The sequence below is a fragment of the Hyla sarda genome, chromosome 11 (genome assembly GCF_029499605.1).
Source record: "Hyla sarda isolate aHylSar1 chromosome 11, aHylSar1.hap1, whole genome shotgun sequence".
Lineage (NCBI taxonomy): Eukaryota > Metazoa > Chordata > Amphibia > Anura > Hylidae > Hyla > Hyla sarda.
Window position 1 is genome coordinate 45,400,577 of NC_079199.1, and position 21,111 is coordinate 45,421,687.

At 43.4% G+C, this 21,111-nt stretch overlaps 1 protein-coding gene across 1 annotated transcript in view; it reads left to right on the forward strand.

The window, feature by feature from the left end:
• The first annotated feature begins 280 nt into the window (after positions 1-280).
• SYNE2 (spectrin repeat containing nuclear envelope protein 2) overlaps positions 281-21,111 on the forward strand; it is a 355,793-nt gene continuing 334,962 nt past the window's right edge. Inside the window, exon 1 of the mRNA XM_056546593.1 lies at positions 281-462. The gene's annotated coding sequence lies outside the window, so the exon portion shown is untranslated. The remainder of the gene's footprint in view (positions 463-21,111) is intronic.

A 21,111-nucleotide genomic window follows, 5' to 3' on the forward strand; every position in this document is an offset into this window, starting at 1 on the left:
TCTCTAGAGGGAGCTGCAGCACCACAGATGGGATCTATATGGGATCTACAGAGACAGGTGATGTGGGTGGGAATTCAGGAAGAACTCACATGGATGGGAGGGAATATAGTGGACGGGCTTGGGAATGAATACAACAAGGGGAGGGCTGCAAATAAACCGGGAGTGGAAATATTAGGAAGGGTGGGGGATGAAAATAAGAAAACAGTGAGGAAGATACAAGCAGTGAACATTGTCAGGGAGGAGAGAAATCTTAGGAAGGGAGAGACTAGAGGGAGGGGACCTCTCAAGGAAGGGAGGGAGCAGAGGAACTGGACAGGAGCAGCAAAGAACCAGACACATTTGGGAGGGAACTGTAAAATCAGGAGAAAGAACACTGCGCAAATCGATAAAGAGAGTTTAACTCTCAGGGAGTCCTGTGAAAGACGCCCCCCAGGGATTGGATTGGGCATCTGCACACAGAATGTAAGTACTGCTTGTTGTTTCTACAGGGATGTATTGGAAACTTGGAACATGTCTAGGATGCATCAGTAGATCTGTAACTTGTGGGTTCTGCTGGCCATCAACATAGACATTGACCAATAGGGTCGCCACCTGGCCGGTAGTTTACTGGCACAGCCGGTATTTTGGCCACCCTGACGGTATTTTTATATTAAAGAAAGATGGCAATGCAATGGCCGGTATTTATCCAGCCAATCCTCCAACTCCCGGAATGTTGACCCATATACTATACCAGTGTTTCCCAACCACAGCGCCTCCAGCTGTTGCAAAACTACAACTCCCAGCATGCCCGGACAGCCAACGGCTGTCCGGGCATGCTGGGAGATGTAGTTTTGCAACAGCTGGAGGCGCTCTGGTTGGAAAACATTGACCTATACAATACACTACTATATAGTCCAACATGCTGGGAGTTGTAGTTTTCGTTTGCGGCAGCTGCTGAGCCACAGTCTGTATCAGGGCATGCTGGGAGTTGTAGTAAGTAACTAACTGCAACTCCAGAATTTAATTTAAAAAATAAAATAAAAAATAAAAAAAGCGATCAAAAAGTCCCATCAAAACAAAAACGGTACAGTTAAAAACTACAGATCAGGGCGCAAGAAATGACCCTCATAAGGAGAAATAAAAAAGTTATAGGGGTCAGAATAGGACAAAATATGTGTATCCTGTGATGTCACGCATACATAATTAATTATGCAAATTAGCATGGACAGTATTTTATTTTTTTTGCAAGAAAGGTGACGACCCTACCAATAAAGTCAATTGATCAGACTTTGCTTCCAATCATGACTGATCTGTTGTATCAAGTATTTGTCTCATGAAACCTATGGCACGTGGACATTCATGTAGGAAAATACAGGATACTAAAGAGAACTAATAATCACAGCAGAACGCCACCTATGGACTCGCTTTTATGCTTTATAAAATATTTCGAGCTTTATAGAATTAGAATTTACTTTTTTTTTTTTTTAACCATTGGAAGTGATTCTGATCCTAGAGGAGAGCAGGTACAGGGGAATCAAATACCGGGGGGGGGGGGGGGGGGGGCTCCTCTCTTGTAGCAGAATACAGGTGCACTTTATGGGGCTCTAGCACTGTGATTGCTCCCTTCTTGGGCAAATCCCATTGGACTTTCCTTTTGGACTTCCATTTGTGGGACTCCCCTCTGTTACCTAAAAAGCAGATCCAAATGCGGAGCGCCATTGTAAGAGAACTGGGTGAAGGGTTACACTATATTTATTCCCAATCATGTTACTTTTGTGGCTGGATGTGCATGACTGAATGTCTCATAGCTGCTGCAGAACCTCTTGTGCATGTGTAATAAGCAGGCAGTCGGCATTATATCATTTCTTTTGCTATGCCTAATGGACTGGTGACAGGTAATTGTGTAATTACATACAACAGACATGGTGAAGCTGTCAGTCTGCTCCTCTGTAGCTATGACACACGGAAACACCCAATGTCTGAAACTTCCAGCCTGAGTACATACACGTTTTGCATATTATTTTGCTCCTGTTCTTGCCGGAAAAGGGGAAACTTTAGCTAAAAAAAAGACTGAGGGTGCGTTCACACGTGCGTATTTTCTGCTGCAGATTTGCTTCAGCATATTTATTTACCCATTAAAGTCAGTGGGCAGCAAAGTCTGCAGCAGCAAATCTGCAGCAAAAATACGCACGTGTGAACGCACCCTTATCTTGCATATTAGAGATCTTATCAGAGAAAATTCTGCAGTCTATATAAGGGGAAGCTCTGAAGACATGTGCCAGACATGCTTCCTAGTCTCCTCATGCTTAGAGTCTGTGCATATGAACCACTGTTGACTAGATAGGGTAAAGCTGTGTTTACCAACCAGGGTGCCTCCAGCTGTTGCAAAACTACAACTCCCAGCATGCCTGGACAGCCGTTGAGGCCATTATAGAGCAGGGGGCTCACGCCCCCTTTTTGGTATATAAGTGCACGTCCCTGATGTTGTGCCTGTTGTTGCTTTAAATCATGCAAGGCTGATCCCTGAACACTGGGGTCCTGTTAGGAAACACTAGTGGTGGGAGGTGTCATGGTGTACATCAGTGTTTCCCAACCAGGGTGCCTCCAGCTGTTGCAAAACTACAACTCCCAGCATACATTTTTGTCTTGTCCACAGTGCTCTCTGCTGACACCTCTGTCCATATCAGGAACGGTCCAGAGCATGAGTAAATTCCCATAGCAAACATATGCTGCTCTGGACAGTTCCTAAAATTAACAGAGGTGTCAGCAGAGAGCACTGTGGACAAACAGAAAAGAAATCCAAAAAGAAAAGAATTTTCGAACCTGAAGGCTGTCCGGGCATGCTGGGAGTTGTAGTTTTGCAACAGCTGGAGGCACCCTGGTTGGGAAACACTGATGTACGCCATGACACCTCCCACCACTAGTGTTTCCTAACAGGACCCCAGTGTTCAGGGATCAGCTTTGCATGATTTAAAGCAGCAACAGGCACAACAGCAGGGACGTGCACATATATATTAAAAAGGGGGCGTGAGCCCCTGCTCTATAATGGCCTCAATGGCTGTCCAGGCATGCTGGGAGTTATAGTTTTGCAACAGCTGGAGGCACCCTGGTTGGGAAACCCTGGGGTAAAGCCACACGTGGGTTGTCAGTATGGGTGTGCAGATGTAGCAGAGTTGAGTTTGCCCATAAAGTATCACACTTTGTCTGTGGTTTTCTGTAGTATTGCATGTAAATCTGAGTTATCTTGACTTAGAGAATTATTATATTGATACGTCTGTATATAACAAAGTCACCTCTGCTACACTTGTAGCTATGTCTGTATCCGAACATGACCATAGATGTAGCGATTTTAGTTGTGTAACCAGTTATCCCCTGACTTAAAGGGAATTCCAGGAAAAAAACGTTATTTTTTAAAAAAATTTTTAATTAGATATCAACTGGCTCCAGCAAGTTAAACAGATTTATAAATTATTTCCATAAAAAAACGTAATCCTTCCAATAATAATCAACGGCTGAAGTTGAGTTGTTCTTTTCTATCTGGCAACAGTGCTCTCTGCTGACATCTCTGCTTGTCTCGGGAACTGCACAGAGTAGAAGAGGTTTGCTATGGGGATTTGCTTCTACTCTGGACAGTTCCCGAGACAGGTGTCATCAGAGAGCACTTAAATAGAAAAGAACAACTCAACTTCAGCAGCTCATAAGTACTGGAAGGATTAAGATTTTTTAATAGAAGTAATTTACAAATCTGTTTAACTTTCTGGAGCCAGTTGATATATAAAACAAAGTTTTTTTTCCCTGGATAACCCCTTTAACAAATATTACATTTATGGCAAATATATGTATTAATTGAAATCCTTTTGAATCTAAAATGTTTGGATTGTTCATTTTTATTCAGTATACTGCTCCTGATATAAGGAGGCAATAAAGGAAGGGTTTAGTTTAGGCTGGGTTCACACTATACAGGGTGGGCCATTTCTATGGATACACCTTAATAAAATGGGAATGGTTGGTGATATTAACTTCCTGTTTGTGGCAAATTAGTATATGTGAGGGGGGAAACTTTTCAGGAAACTTTTTATTAACTGGTGCCAGAAAGTTAAACAGATTTGTTGTTTTCTGTTGAACCTTTGAATCAGGTGAACTCTTATTTGTAAACAACTATTCATCTTGTTTTATAGTTTTTAGTTTGTATTCAGTATTCCATTAGTGTTGAAGGTGTTTGTATACAACTATTCATCTTTTATAGTTATTACAGTTTGTATTCAGTATTCCATTAGGTGATGTAGGTATTTACATACAACTATTTGTCTCGTGTTACAGTTATAACTTATTATAGTTTGTAAACTGTATTTCATTAGGTGTTGCATGTATTTGTATACAACTATTCATCTCTTGTTATAGTTATAATAGTTTGTATTCAGTATTCCATTAGTCTTGCAGGTGTTTGTATACAACTATTCATCTCTTGTTTATAGTTATTAGTTTGTTTGTATTCCATTAGTGTTGCAGGTGTTTGTATACATCTATTCATCTGTCCCAATGTACCTGGTCTCTGATACACAATAGTTTGCATTACTCCCATTTCCTTTGGCTAATAAGGATTTTCCAGATAACAATAGTATGTGATATTGAGGCCTGCTCTAACCGTGAACGCTTGCCTTGTATGGAGTTCCCCTTTCATTTTCCACATGGTGATAAGGTATATTGACTCAGTTAAATAAATACTGAGACTTAATGGTGACTGATAAGAGAGGAGAGGGACTAGTTGTGTCAGTGACATGCTGCAGAGCTGTGTGTAGTGACAGCAGGGGGTCAGTGAGGCCTATTGAGTGACAATGAGGTTCTGAATGGGGAGATTTTAGCATTTACTTGTGGTATTCAGTGTATAGTGGACCTGCTGTGTCTTGGAAACAAAGTATTGTCAGCTTCTTAGTTTACTATCACTTTTGCAAGAAGATGGCAACACGCTTTTCTTACTGCACTTTTCTGAACTCCTGTAGGGTCACCTATTTATATTTCCTGAACCTTTAGATTTCCATTAGCTCCAGTTACCAAGATCTGCTTTTTTTCAGGAAATGTTTGCAGGGGAATCCTGACTCTACTTAACCGGTGATGTGGGGGAGAGAAGAATTGGGCATGTTGGATTTCAATCTCCTTTTGTTTTTGGAGAGATAAGAGGAGTCTGACAGCAGTCTTGCCTCAGGGCTGGTTCTGCCTATAGGCAAAATAGGCAGCCGCCTAGAGCACCCTCTTTATAGGGGCAACGATCTGCCCGCAGCAAGAAAATTAGTAGCCAGCATCCAAAGCACCCGCCACTCATCCGAAGCACCCATCCAGCCAGTACCACCATTGCACATAATGTGGTACCAGGAGAGTAATGGTGACTGGAGTGTTTCAGTTGTAGTGTAGAGTCTGGTGGTATTAACCCCTGAATGTCGTGAAGCCAGGGTGCTGTTTCCTCAATAGTAATATTCCTACCCCCAACCGTCCCACAAACGGCAGGGAAAAATTACGGAATGTCCACAGCAGATTTCAGAAATAAACTGAAGAAACTTTACTTGCAGAATTTATGAAACAGTCTTTAACATAACAGTCTTTTAAAGAGTGAACCGGGATACAGGTTCCTCACAGGTTTGCTGGGACTTGGAAGCAATGAGCTTTTGATGCAGACCACTGTGCTACTAATTTAGAAGATTTGAGCTGGTAGTAGTCACACAGGATTTGATAGATGGAGCTTTAAGTAACTCACGTTTAGTGGCTGCAGGTTCTTAGGCTTTGGGCCTAGTTGAATTGAATCGATGCTGATGAGATGCTTGTGCTTCTGTAGTGCAGAAACAAGAGACCAAGATAGAGAATTGATTGACTACAGCCCTTTATATAATAAGGGGCTGGACTAAGCTCATTGGTCAGCAAACCTGTAAGTTATGAACCCAGTGAACTCTGGGTACATCACATGACCCCTAAGGTCCTTGAACATTTTATACATCACAACTATGTCTCACCTGACCACTAAGGTCCTGTACATATATCTTCCATACATTAAATATATATACACATTAAATAACACATTTATAAGAGGCTACCAAGGGGAAGCCCTGCAGGAGAGCCCTATATGAATGGAGGAACTCTAGCTGAGAGGACAATGTCCTGTACCGGGACACCACAATAATAATCTGCATTCTTCAGCCTACTGGAGGAGCGCAGTGCCACCTCCGAGGCCAGACAGGCAAGTCAGATCCATACAGCATCCGGACAGAGGTTTGTTACAGTCTGTAGTAGTAAGGTGGGGAATGTCAAAGGGCAGAGCCAATTTGGCAGGGTCAAGGGGTGCAAAATTAGCTTTCGCTTAGGGTGGCAAAAATCCTTGCACCAGCCCTCACTTCATTAAGAGCAATAAACCAAGCCTTTGTGTATGGGGGAATTGGGAGAGGTTTATTTGACTAACAGCTATAGCATGGGTATGGGTACATAGATAGCTGATCCCAATACGGGCATCTCCCACTATAATCTATTACTGGTGAAGGAAAATAAACACACATTCTATTACAATAAAGGGGCTATTAACTTATTTACTATATTAATAGATGTATGAGGACCACCATAGCTTTCTTATATGGCTAATAGAAGAAAACACTGTTTGGGGGCCTCTGTCCCCTACCAATGCCCTAATGATGAAAAGATACACAGTGCATAAAAAAATAAAGAACAACACTGTAAAATCCATTGGGAAAAAAAATGACATGCAAAGCTCAGGGATATTGGGGAGATTTATCAAAACCTGTGCAGAGGAAAAGTGGATCAGTTGCCCATAGCAACCAATCCGATTGCTTCTTTCATTTTTGAAAAGGTCTTTGAAAAATAAACATAACAATCTGGTTTCTATGGGCAACTGCTCCACTTTTCCTCTGTACAGGTTTTGATAAATCTCCCAGATTCACTCCAAGAATCCACCAGGAAATCCAGAAATAATCCAAAACTATTATAACATATAAACAGTGCATGCATACCAAGTCTGTATTCTAGCCTCAGTCAGCAAACTATATACCGTATAAGCCGAGTGAACTTGGCTTATACTCGAGTGAACTCTCAGCCTGTCAATCCCTTCTCAGTGGTCTTCAACCTGTGGACCTCCAGATGTTGCAAAACTACAACTCCCAGCATGCTGGGAGTTGTAGTTTTGAAACCTCTGGAGGTCCGTAGGTTGAAGACCACTGGGGCCTTCGTCATCATCCAGACTCCCCTTTAGTTTTCTACTCACCTCCCCTCGGTGGGAAGGAAGGGTGAGCTGGTCCGCGCCATCTATGCTGCAGGGACCGTCCGGTGGGGAGGGTTAGTCATTCCGGGCTGTCCATTTTCACTGGGGGGGGGCCCTCTTCTCCGCGCTCTGGGCCTGCCCCGGACTAGTGACGTTGCCTTGACGACGACGCACAGGGATGCACATGACGGTTTGAAACCTCTGGTCTTCAACCTGCGGACCTCCAGAGGTTTCAAAACTAAATCCCAACATGCCCGGACAGCCGATGGCTGAATGGATTGACAGGCGGTGATGATAAAGGTGGAGGGGGGATGATGACGGGGGGGAATGATAACATGGGGGAATGATGTATTTCCCACCCTAGGCTTATAGTCGAGTCAATAACTTTTCCTGGGTTTTTGCGGTGAAATTAGGCGCCTCGGCTTCTATTCGGGTTGGCTTATACTCGAGTATATACGGTATATCGGGCATTTTGAGTATTTAGGGTCGCTGTGTTACTGTATGAATCTTTATATACTTATAAACTCCAGAATGATAATATCATGTATACACGGCTCAGCCCTCCCATGTTTCTTGCGTAAACAGCAGCAGATTCCTCAGCATTGAAGGAGTCGCCTGGTTTGCTTACCAGAAAGTATTTTGAGGCCCTTACGTCACGTATTTCTTGGCAGCGCTTGTGGCCAGATGTTATTAGCATGTTCATCTGGGTACACATCCAATCCGAGAATTCTCAATTACAATATTTGTTCTTCTCCAGACATCACAGTATGATGGTGCTAGGGGGATAGATCTTTTTTAATCTATATATATATATATATATATATTATATTATATTATATTATAATATATATATTATATTATATAGAAATTACTTCTATTAAAAAATCTTAATCTTTCCAGTACCCTTGTCTCTAGGTGTTCTAGGAGTAGTGTCCTCAGTTGTGTCCTTATCCCAGTAGGGCACATCTAAATTATGGGGGTCGTACCTCAGTCACCTACTGATCTCAATAACAGGCTCGTTCTGGTTATAGCCATCAAGGGAGAGACGATGTATAATTTATGTATACAGTACTATTGGGAGAATTCTTTTATAAACAGATTCTTCTCTTCATTATGTGTTTTATAGCACAGAGATTTTCGTTATACTGTACTGCAATTCCTCATAAAACAGCACTATATAGGCAAACTGGGTAACAATGCTATTAAAGGGGTACTCTGAAGAAAAAAAAACAAATTTCAAATCAACTGGTGCCAGAAAGTTATACAGATTAGTAAATTATTCTATTTAAAAAAATCTTAATCCTGCCAGTACTTATGAGCTTCTGTATGCTCAAGAGGAAGTTGTGTAGTTCTTTCCAGTTTGACACCAGTGCTCTCTGCTGCCACCTTTGTCCATGTCAGGAACTAGAGTAGAAGCAAATACCCATAGCAAAGCTCTCCTGCGCCAGACAGTTTCTGACAGACAACCCCCTCCAGCTAAATCTCAGGATCAAGCAGGCGCATGAAAGCAGGTTATGTCTGATGAAGTGGTCTTCCGCGAAACGCATTGCATTGTGCGTAATAAACTATCCTACCTTTGAATGAGATTCATGCGCCTGCTTCATCCTGAGATTCCCCTGGAGGTGGTTGTTTGGTTGCTGAATTTGCCTCAGGAGCGGCTGCTGGATCCTGGTCATTACGACTCTATTTGCGTTTACCATTGTTGTACGTGGCCCAGTACAACCATCACTGGTGAGCACCAGAACTTCTGGTTCATTATATACTTTGGTTTATGTTATCACACTATGGAGCACTTTCCTTTGTTATAGTTCAGAGAGCGCTGTGGTCAGACTGGAAAGAACTACACAACTTCCTCTTTAATAAATAAGCTTTAATAAAAACTTAACACACAAAAAAACATTTAAAATTGTAATGCTGTAAACTCCTGGGTATGAACATAGCATTATAAGAAGTTTATAGCACTACAATTTAAAAAAAAATGTTGTGTGTTAACTTTCCATTAAAGCTTATGTTTTTTTTTTATATATGGGAAAGAAGGGTTACTTTTGGATTACCTAAACCCTAAACGGTGATCTATAAGTGTATGAAATTTACCCTTCATATATTGGTCTATGCGGTCGATAGTCTCTGATGGTCTAACCCCAATACCTCTCTAGGACAGAGTGGCGATGGCACTAACAGAGTGTGTGACACTTCAACCCCTGTTGGCTCCACTTTTATCTACATAGTTGGCCTTTGACTATAAATGGGCCAAGCATGTGTCCTTCAAGGAGAGCCAGGCAGAGCCCACAGGAGACAAAGTGGTAAAGTACTTAGTAGCATGGCTCCTATTTCATTCTTGAAATCTGTGGTCACAGCAGTTGGACCACCACTGAATAGAGTCAGTGTTTGGTTGGGAAACACTGGATTGGACATTGTTGGTATATCACAGCAATATACCGCCAATGTCTATTCTTAATATTCTCTGGTATCAGTGCTTAGTAGAGATGTTCGCCGGTGAACTTAGCATGTTCGCGTTCGCATCGCCGGGCGAACATATGTGACGTTTGATTCGCTCCCTATACTTTAACATTGCGGTAAACTTTGACCCTGTGAGTCAGTCAGCAGACACATTACAGCCAATCAGCAGCAGTCCCTCCCTTCCAGACCCTCCTACCTCTTGCACAGACGCCATTTTACCCTCATTCAGCATGCTGCAGGCTTAGAAAGTGGAGGGACAGAGAAGCTGCTCCTGCTGTAATAGGGAAAGCGATAGCTAGGTTGCTGCTAGGTGGTGTATTCAGGGTCCACTTTACTCCTAAAGCACTAGTCTAACATCTGCTTTAAGGACAGCACCCAAAAAAGCCCTTTTTAGGGCTCAAATATCAGTCCGTGTGTCTTGCAACAGCTGGAGGCACCATGGTTGGGAGGGAACCGCTGGTTAAAAGGGGTACTCCAGTGTAAAACTTAATTTCCTTCAAGCAACTAACTACAGTATTATAAGGGCTATAAGTTATGTCCGTGTGTCTTGCAACTGCTGGAGGCACCCTGGTTGAGGACTTCTGCTTAAAAGGGGAACTCCGCTGGCAACCTTTTGCTCATTGTCACACTAGTGCAAATCACATTTTGTGTGACAGTTGTTCAAATACCTTTTTTGGCTGTGAAATAAAACCAGTGCTGCCTAAAGGGAGGCTCTAACTATGTGCTGCCTAAAGGGGGGCTCTAACTATGTGCTGCCTAATATGGGGGAATCTATGTGCTGCCTAAAGGGGGGCTCTATGTGCTGCCTAAAGGGGGCTAAAGCATGTTATTCCAATCCATTTAGGAATGTTAGGTGATTTATGCCCTTTATGGATTAAAACCAGACTCTGCATCAACTATGTCATTTTCCATGGAAGTTTTGCCATGGATCCCCCTCCAGCACACCACAGTCCAGGTGTTTGTCCCCTTGAAAAAACTTTTAAATCACTATTGTGGCCAGAAAGAGTCCCTGTGGGTTTAAAAATTCACCTGCCCATTGAAGTCAATGGCGGTTCGCCCGGTTCGCGAACATTTGCGGAAGTTCGCGGTTCACAAACCAAAAATGTTATGTTCGCGACATCACTAGTGCTTAGCAAGGCAGATTTCCACCTAAGAGTCAAGGAGAACCTAGAATCAAAGTTTATTGCTTTTCCACAGATCCCAGTATTATATGTTGAAGTTTTGTCAGCAGGGAATAATTCTTTCTAGGGGATACGCTTCTTATCCTCAAACATATAATTATATAATAGATTCAATAGAACTTCTTCTCACCAAGGCTTCTTCTTGAAAACGTCAGTCCAGCAGCCCAAAATTAGCCAAAAGTTTCAGTTGTATTATAACCATTTTTGTGTTTATATGCAGTAAATCTGTATTTAATTTTGACATGTCTTACTGTGACCAAAGCAGTTGTTATATGAGCAGTTAAGACACCTATTGTTATTCTATTCCTTTCAGTGGATCTCCCTATATTGAGCAGGAACCTACACATTAGATGACCAGTGAACCCCTCAATTTCGTAGAGGTATATGGTGTTGGCCAGACCTTCCCCCAATGGCAGATGTCAGGGAGAAGAAGGTTTGAGCAAGTTGGATTTTAACATGCCTAATCTTTTGTCCTTACTGAAGATAAGCCGCTGCCAGCAGAGTCTGGCAGCTTATTTCCCTCCTCCCATTGAAAACACATACACATGTGGCCTACTGCTGGGACCCCCACCTGTTCAGAGATAACATGTGGGGAAACTCTGCAGCAAGGGTTCAGTTCCTCTGCAGTGCCACCACAGGAGAAACTAAGTATTACATGTATCCATTGTATGCACTGTAATGAGAAAATAGTAGATACTCTGTTAGTATGTGTGCTAGATGATAGAAAATATTCTCTAGTAGATTATTTGAAAGTTATATTTTGTAATCCAGACAACCATTTAGTGTGCAGGTTAGGTTGGGGTACTTTTAGCTATAATATTCTTATAGCTATGTACAGTCAAGTTGTAGTTGTTGTGTCCCTCGGACAGACCTGCGGCACACTGAGAGACTGGTTGTCATATTTAATATGTTTGAGCACTTTGCCAAATGGTTATTATATTTCTTATATGCACTGTAAAACTTGTTATTTATGTGTGTTGTACCTTTAAGAGCAGAGGAGCAGTGTGGACCCATGTGACCCTGCCTGTCCAATGGGAACCCCTAAACTGTTAGCTGTATAGAGTAGTGGGGGAGGAGTTGCCCCAGTTGAACATCTTAGCTATGAGGAGCGATTAAAGGAGTTACAATTGTTTAGTCTTGAGAAGAGACGTTTAAGGGGGGATATGATAAACGTATATAAGTATATTAATGGCCCATACAAAAAATATGGAGAAAAACTGTTCCAGGTTAAACCCCCCCAAAGGACGAGGGGGCACTCCTTCCGTCTGGAGAAGAAAAAGTTTAGTCTCAAGGGGCGACACGCCTTCTTTACCATGAGAACTGTGAACTTATGGAACAGTCTACCTCAGGAACTGGTCACAGCAGGAACAATTAACAGCTTTAAAACAGGATTAGATACATTCCTGGAACAAAATAAGATTAATGCTTATGAAGAAATATAAAATCTCATCCCTTCCCCAATATCGCGCCACACCCCTACCCCTTAATTCCCTGGTTGAACTTGATGGACATATGTCTTTTTTCGACCGTACTAACTATGTAACTATGTAACTATGTAACTATGAGTTAGTTCTTAGTGGGCTGAGCTCCAGTGTGGTAAAGGAGTGAGTTGTGTGTGGAGAAGCTCTGAGGGAAGTCCAGAACCAATCTCTTCTCAAATCCTATCCAGCCATTCTGCACAGTATCCCCCGTACTAGTGTTGAGCGTGAATATTCCAAATGCAAATTTTTACAGCGAATATTGACACTTCCCAATTTCACGAATATTTAGAATATAGATATAGTCGTAATGAGGAATATTCTGTTTTTTTATGCAAATTTATGCGAACATCGGCTCTTCCAGACTAGACACTGATCCCTTCCTTCTTTTAGGTGAAAGATATAATGGTGCATGCGCACTATGCACATTTTTGCATAAAAAAAAAAAAAAAGAACAAACATAGGGAATATGCCAATTTCGCGAACATAGGATGAATATTCGTCCATATATTCGCGAGATATCGCAAATTCGAATATGGCCCCTGCCGCTCATCACCACCCCGTACAGTGGAAGTTCAAGCCCTGGCAGAGAAATTCACAGGACCTTGTCAGAACCCTAGCGACCTGGAAAGATCGTCAGTCTCATATCAGGTCAGTATTAATCAATTGGGTGAAAAGCACCATAAGTCCCAGCAAGGCAACAGGGCTCCCAAGGGGTTACACTGCATTCTCTCTACTAGAGATGAGCAAACTTCGATTCGTCACAAACTTCTTGGCCCCGACATACGATAATTTCAACATGCGATGGTCTCTCAGAGACCATCGCATGTTGAAGGCAGCATCAACGTACGATGCTTTTGTATGTCGGGGCCATCGCATAAACAGCCATCCGGCAGCGCAGACTGCTTCAGCTGCCACCGGATAGCCATTTACGGTGCCCCGCGTGGTCCGCTGACGATCATTTACCTGTCCTCGGGGCTCTGGCGCGTCCTCTTCGGGATCCCCTGCATCTTCGGCGCTCTCCATCGTCGTCATCACATCGCTGCGCACGCCGTCCCATCATCCAATAGGAGCGGCGTGCGTAGCGACGTGATTGCGGCGACTGAGAGCGAGGATGCTGGGGAAGCAGAGGCCTTACCGAAGCGTCGGGGACACCCCGGGGACGTGGCGACATCCAGGGCAGCAGTCACGGTCCGGAGCAGCGGGGACATGTGAGTATAACCTCCAATACCAGTGGTCTTCAACCTGCGGACCTCCAGATGTTGCAAAACTACAACTCCCACCATGCTGGGTGTTGTAGTTTTGCAACATCTGGAGGTCCGCAGGTTGTAGACCACTGTCCTATACTTTACATTGCACGGATCCCTCAACATACGATGGTTTCAACAAACGATGGTCCATTTGGAACGGATTACCATCGCATGTTGAGGGACCACTTGTACGTTTCCAAAGTAGCGTAGTACAAAGGTGCATGTCACATCTAGGCTCATACTAATTAAAGGGCACAATATAAGATGTGACCATAATTTTTTTTATTTTTTTTTATTGAAAATAACTTTTATTTAACTTTAAGATTAAAGTTATTTTCTATCGAGTTGTGGCCAGGAGCTCCTCTGCCTACAATCGTCCTACTCCCACTGTAAACATCGTTTATATGGGGGGAGGTAGTAGCAGAAGAAACGGAGAGTTGCAAGCCTCAGGGAAAGGGTCAGCTGAACTTCAATATGACTTATTTATTGATGCAAGTCCAGGGTATTTATATAAAACTGGCGTGGCAACATTATCACAAGATCCCAGATCTTCAACAATATTAGAATGCAATGTATTAACAGCTGTGGCTCTGAAGTCAGCCAAATGGATTAATGTTTCACTTTTCCTAAAAAAAATCTATATATATATATATATATATATATATATATATATATAATGCATTTATTGTAGCCTAAAATAATGGCAAGGTTTAGAGGGTCTTCTTCTGAAAGGACTTTATTGCCCTTTGTACTTACCAGCCTCCTGCTTTGGTGCAGTAGTATAGTTAGATGATGGTGGGGACACCAGGAAGCTTCATGGACCCCATTAGGAAAACACTTTAATTTGTAACTTAGTGTGGATCATGTTCATGGTGTGGGTTGTTTACAGTCTAGCAGACAGCGTGTCTCTTTTTATATTCTGGCTTGTTTTGCAGAGAGAGTCATATTTAGCTGTGTGTCATCACCGGTATGGTATGGGCAACACTTGGCAAGAAGGCAAGACATTGCCTACACAGTTCCTTCCAGGTCTGTGCTCCTTCATAACTTTAGTCTCTTTAAAGGGGTTCTCCAGTGCTTAGACATCTTATCCCCTATCCAAAGTATAGGGGATAAGATGCCTGATCGCGGGAGTCTCACTGCTGGGGACCCTCAGGATCTTGCACGCGGCACCCCGTTTGTAATCAGTCCCCGGAGCATGTTCGCTCCGAGTCTGATTACTGTTGATCACGGGGCCGGCGGCGTGTGACGTCACGCCTCCGCCCCCGTGTGACCTCATGCTCCGCCCCTCAATGCAAGTCTATGTGAGGGGGCGTGATAGCTCCAGTAGGCTTCCATTGAGGGGCGGAGCGTGACGTCACACGGGGGTGGAGCCGTGACGTCACACGCCGTCGGCCCTGTGGTCGCCGGTAATCAGACCCGGAGTGAACACGCTCCGGGGACTGATTACAAACGGGGTGCCGCGTGCAAGATCACGGGGGTCCCCAGCAGCGGCATCAGGCATCTTATCCCCTATCCTTTGGATAGGGGATAAGCTGTCTAAGCACCGGAGAACCCCTTTAATACACTTTGTTTATTTGTTCAGCACAGAGCTATAGGGTGTTTAGGAAATGACCCAAAGTGTATGTAATCTATAAGATGTATTGTGTTCAATATGTGTAAGATCCGTTGTAGTACAACATGCCATGTACATTATGCCAATCTGGACATTTTATTAGTGAAGCAGCTGTGTGGGGGGATGCAATATATCAAGTGTTTGAGCCAAAACAGTTGTGCCGTTTATCAAGCGTTAGTGTTGGCAATGCGAGACCATAAAACAGAAGATTTCACAAGACATGTCCGTGTCCTGGTCTGGTAAAATAAACTATGAACTACTATGATTGAGTAATGTGATCTGGGCTGTGAGTCACTGAAACCAGAGGATGGTTGGGTCAGGATTACACTGAGCATCATGCATAAAAAAAAGTTTCAATAAAGCAAAGTACTCAGTGTATATCTTACACATTTCTAGTGCAATCTGATGGTTTTGGTTGCTTTGAAAGACATGTTAGACAGCTAGAACAACATGGCAAGGGGCATGACTAGGGGAGATTCTAGCTGCCTGCCATTCACCATACAAACCCCTCACCCAATAAAGACTGACACATCTGTATGGTTCTTAAAGGCCACAGCAGCCCAACTTTATTCAATAACAATTAGAACATTGTGATAAATATAACTTTGTATGAACGTCATACAATACCAACACATATATAAATATAAACCATAACTTCTTGACCAAACGTTGACAGGAGAAGACCCAGAGGCACCGTTCCTTTGTTTCCACCAATATGAATTACTGGGGCCTCCTACTCTTACTCCCAACCGACCAGCACCTGGCCCTGGAGCACCACCTTCGGATCCCTGTATCCTTCCCTGGGCCCCCCATGGCCACAGGAACCACACCACCGGGGCGTATCTCCTCCAAGCTCCACTTTTACTCCCAATCCACCATATCTGATGCCTCCAAATACTTCTCCTGCCCCATCCACTGCTGTGACAATCGGATACCTCAAGGGAGGGTGGGTGGTCCTTCTTCTGGCGGCAACTGCCTAGCTCCTCCTTTTCCCCTTCCGTTTTATGGCCCCTTTCCAACTCCTCCCACCCCTCTCACGCTAGACCCTGCATGTCCCTACCTTACCTTAACCCCTTCTTAGCTGGCCATAATCCCCCTGTTATGTGCCCCTCCTTTCCGATCCTCTCCAATACAGGGCTTTCTGTCCCTGTGGCTGCTATTGAGTCTGTGGTATGGAGTATCCAAATTCGTGTTCATCCCTACTCCATCTAAGATGAGCACAGGAACCTCACCAAACAAGGGCAGTAGGATCTCGCTGTAGCATCTCTACTACTAAAGGGTAAGTAGAGTATTTGGCCAACTCATCGACCATTTTACTGATGGATTGCAACCCACCAGTTTTAGTTTAGTTCTAGTAGACGGTAGAAAGAAGTTTTATTTCCCTGTATAATTGTGGTGCGCCACGGTCCATGTGGAGCTGCCCCTTTGCTTTTAATACAGTGCCAATAAATTCATCTATGTACAGTGATCCCTCAACTTACAATGGCCTCAACATACAATAGTTTCAACATACAATGGTCTTTACTGGATCATTGTAACTTGAAACCAGACTCAACAATGCTATGGAATCTGCGAAACGTGTCAATGGCTGGAAGAACCGACCAATCAGAATGGATATTTCACTGGTAACACCCCTGTATTCCTAAAGTGCATGCACTGACTGGTGTCTGGTAGCACCCCCTACAGTACAGGGAGGTATTACACGTTCTGTACTCTTTACCTCTGCCAGGGTTAGCTGCTCCTTTGTCCTTTTTTTTTTTTTTTTTTAGGACATTGCGTGTTCTGTACAGGACCCTGAAGAAGCTTCTGTCCTCTACATAGACCAGTGTTTCCCAAAGAGGGTGCCTCCAGCTGTTGCAAAACTAAAATTCCCAGCATGCCCGGACAGCCAAAGGCTGTCCGGGCATGCTGGGAGTTGTAGTTTTGCAACAGCTGAAGGCACCCTGGTTGGGAAACACTGAAATAGACAGTGATTACAGCTCCCAGCAGATCTTTATTACTTTTATATGTAAGGATTTGCTTTATCTATATTAGTTATCTACTTATTTATCTTTAATCCTCACTTTTTCCTATTTTTAGATGACATTTTGGGGCTTCAGAACCAATTACCAGGTTTCCATAAAGTTCTGGTCTCAACATACAATGGTTTCAACATACAATGGTCGTCCTGGAACCAATTAATATTGTAACTTGAGGGACTACTGTATTGTGAGACCTGTGTAGGAAATGCAAGAAGTCCTAACTTATAGACTACCAAATGATATCATCTAACACACATCTAACAAGATCAAAAGATACACTGAAGTAGAACTTGCTTAAAAAGTCAACCCAAATGTATGCAGAAAATACTGTCCAAATATATGCAGAAAACTTGTTTTGAAGTGTAGGAAGGAAAATGTCATGCTGTGTACAATGTTTCTTTTCTCTACCCATCTCTGACTAATAGGGTCCGTTTGGCATCTGAAAACTATTGCAGCTGCCTGTGAACCAAACCTTTCGGAGCTGCCCAGTTATCCCCTGGCACCAGCTCCTACTAATGTACTAGTGAAACATGACAAAAACACACTGTTCCACTAGAACCATTGACTGCATTGCACATAGAGCTGCGATGTATAAAAAAGGGCGACCAGCAAATCGCTTGGCAGCTTAAAGGCATTATAAATAATGATAATAATAATTAAAAAAAATAAAAAAAAAATATATATATATATATATATATGTAATAAATCACTGGTATTAACTAGAATAGATTTAGACAATATATTAGATGCGTGCTGTTGCGTATGTTCTTGTCTGTATGCCAAGTCTGTCCTGGATGGAGTAGTGTGAGTAGCAATGGATGTGGCCTGGATATTTATAGTTATATTGGGCAGTATTAAAGGAGTACTCCCCTGGGAAACATTTTCTTTTTTAATCAACTGGTGCCAGAAAGTTTCACAGATTTGTAAATTACTTCTACTTAAAAATCGTAATCCTTCCAGTACTTATCAGCTGCTGTATGCTCCACAGGAAGTTCTTTTCTTTTGGAATTTCCTTTCTGTCTGCCCACAGTGCTCTCTGATGACACCTCTGTCCATTTTAGGAACTGTCCGGAGCAAGATAGGTTTGCTATGGGGATTTGCTCCCACACTGGACAGTTCCTAAAATGGACAGAGGTGTCAGCAGAGAGCACTGTGGTCAGACAGAAAGGAAATTCACAAAGAAAAGAACTTCCTCTGGAACATACAGCAGCTGATAAGTGCTGGAAGGGTTAAGATTTGTAAATAGAAGTAACTCACATATCTGGCACAATAGACGAATGAAGCCAGCACATAATAATACCGGAGTTTATTGATATCTTGTTAAAAATTCCATAGAAACACAGGTAGGGGAGTACATCAGGCAATATCACATACAGTAGACAGCTTTGAGATAGGTCCCTTCACGTGAAGGGACCTATCTCCAAGCTGTCTACTGTACGTGACATTGCCTGATGTACTCCCCTTCCTGCCTTTCTATGGAATTTTTAAGAAGATATCAATAAACTCCGGATTTTAATGTGAGGAGACCACATGGCGGCACAATGACACAGCCTGGAGGTGGCACCAGCATGAGGAGACCAAAATGTGGCAGAATGACACAGCCTGGAGGTGGCAGCAGCAAGAGGAGACCATAGGGCAGTGGTTCCCAACCTTTTTCGGCTCGTGGTACCCCTGAGAAAATGTTTTTTTTTCTCGGGGAACACCTACATATAAAGTCGCGAAGAATGGAGCTAAAATCTGTTAAAATTGCAGAAATAAGCAGCACAAAGTACCCCTACATCATTAGTAGCATTGCAGCACTTAAAATGAAAAAATAAAGCTTACCTTTTAACTGTCACATTTTGTCCGAATATCTTCCAAAGACTAATTTATTCCTCAATCTTCATAGCATAGACTGTTTCTTGCTTGGTAAGGATGTCAGGCATGAGAAAGATATGATATTCTTGACAGATGGCTGGATATTCTGTCATGATTTAAAATTTAAAATATTAGTTGTCAGAAAGTTGTCAAATTTTAGTCCCCACATTGGATTACCCTGCAGGAACTCCGGCTAGGACTACACAAATTTTTGATTGTGGACCTGAGGAAGGCGCCAGCGAGCGCCGAAACGCGTTGTCCTGTTTTTACTTTCTTGATTTCTTTTTTCAATAAAAGTTAGTCCTGCATAAGTGCTGGCTCATACCGTTTCTTGACTTCAACCATCGCCATCTGACAGTAGCGCTCTCAATATACCCCCCATTTTTACCCATATTATACATAACCACCGCAATGGCCAGACCAGTCCAATAATGACCATATGTACCACATTTCCCCTCCTCACTCCTCATAACCAACGCTGTTGTTGTTTTTGTTACTGTGCAACAAGCGCTCTTACCGGTTAGCACGCTCAACTGACAGGTCTGTAGTGGAGCTCGCATCTGCGGCGTTCGTGGCGGGAAATCTGCGGCTTTGTGGGCTGGACTGCATGGGCGACGTGCGATTCCCTCCCAGAGGTAGCCAATGAGCATGGGCCAGTGGTAAGGGTGTGGAGGACAAGGGGAGGGGGGTACAGAGCCAATCGGCTCCTCAAAGAGAAAAAATAGCAGCCATCTTCTTAAGGGCGGACTTGAAATGGCGGAGTAGTTGTCAGGAGTGATAGAAAAAAAAAAGCCTGCTGGAGCCCGCAGGACCCCTGGCAGTGCGCAACGATTCCCCGGTTGGGAATCACTGCTATTGGTCCTCACAATTGAAAAGATTAAAGATATTTTTTTAAATTGCATGTGGCCATGTTAACATCCTCTGGATACTTGATGAAAAACTGCCACACCGCAAAGTAGCTGATTTTCCACCCAACAGTCTGCACTGACTGAATGCTACTGCCGCCAACTTCCCACTGCTGCCACCATGCTGACTACCAACCATGCTTCCACCTTGCTGGCTCAACTGCTGCCTCACAGGCAACCTGCCACCCTCTTCTCCTGATGATGATGATGATGATGATGATGATGAAGTCCCTTCTTCACCCGGCCCCCAAGTGCGATCGGCTTCATCATCATCATTGAGTTGTGTCTACATGTCACTGATGTCCTCCTCAGGTTCCTCAACAGTGTGTGCTTCAGGAGCCTGAACGCTCCTAACACCACCTACCATGCTACTCTCCTCATCAGTACTTGCCCACCTAGCTGAGGAAATGGGGGATGTCTCCTCCACTTCTTGGCTGGGCAGTAGCTGCTGACTGTCCTCTAGTGGATTGTCCTGATTAAAAAGTGGAGCTGAACCCACAGCATAAGATACTTCTGTATGGGAGGGAACAGCATAGAACATAGGCTATTGGAGGACAAGAACTGCTCCTGGGCCATGCCAACTGAGGGTTGTGTCTAAGGAACCCACCGACTGTCCCCAGTGTCTGATGTCACTTGTGATGAAGTGGATGACCGAGTTAACCAGTCAATGGCTGCAGATGGGTTGCTGGTCAAGAAACGTCTGCTAGCTGATAAACCCCCCCCCCCCCCCCCCCCATCCATTATTACTGCAAAACTTTGAAGTGACGAGAGATCTAATGGGACACAAACATAAAATGACTCACAGGAGACGTCTTCTCTGTTGTCTTTCGTCTTTCCTTTTCTTCTTCATCTGGTCCAGACGCCATGTCTTCTTTCAGCTCCATCTTCCTCTGTAAAGTTTGACGCCTGGACATCATTGGTTCCTCACTCTGCCAGACGATCCTCATCCTCTGTATAAGGACAACAATCATTATAACCCTACAAGAGACTGTGCTTCCTAAATATAATACTGCCAAACCCTGTGTACCCTGTATATTATACTGCCAAACATCATGCCCTCTAAAAATAATACTACCACACAATGTGTCTTCTGTAGTTTGCACAGAGCAGCAG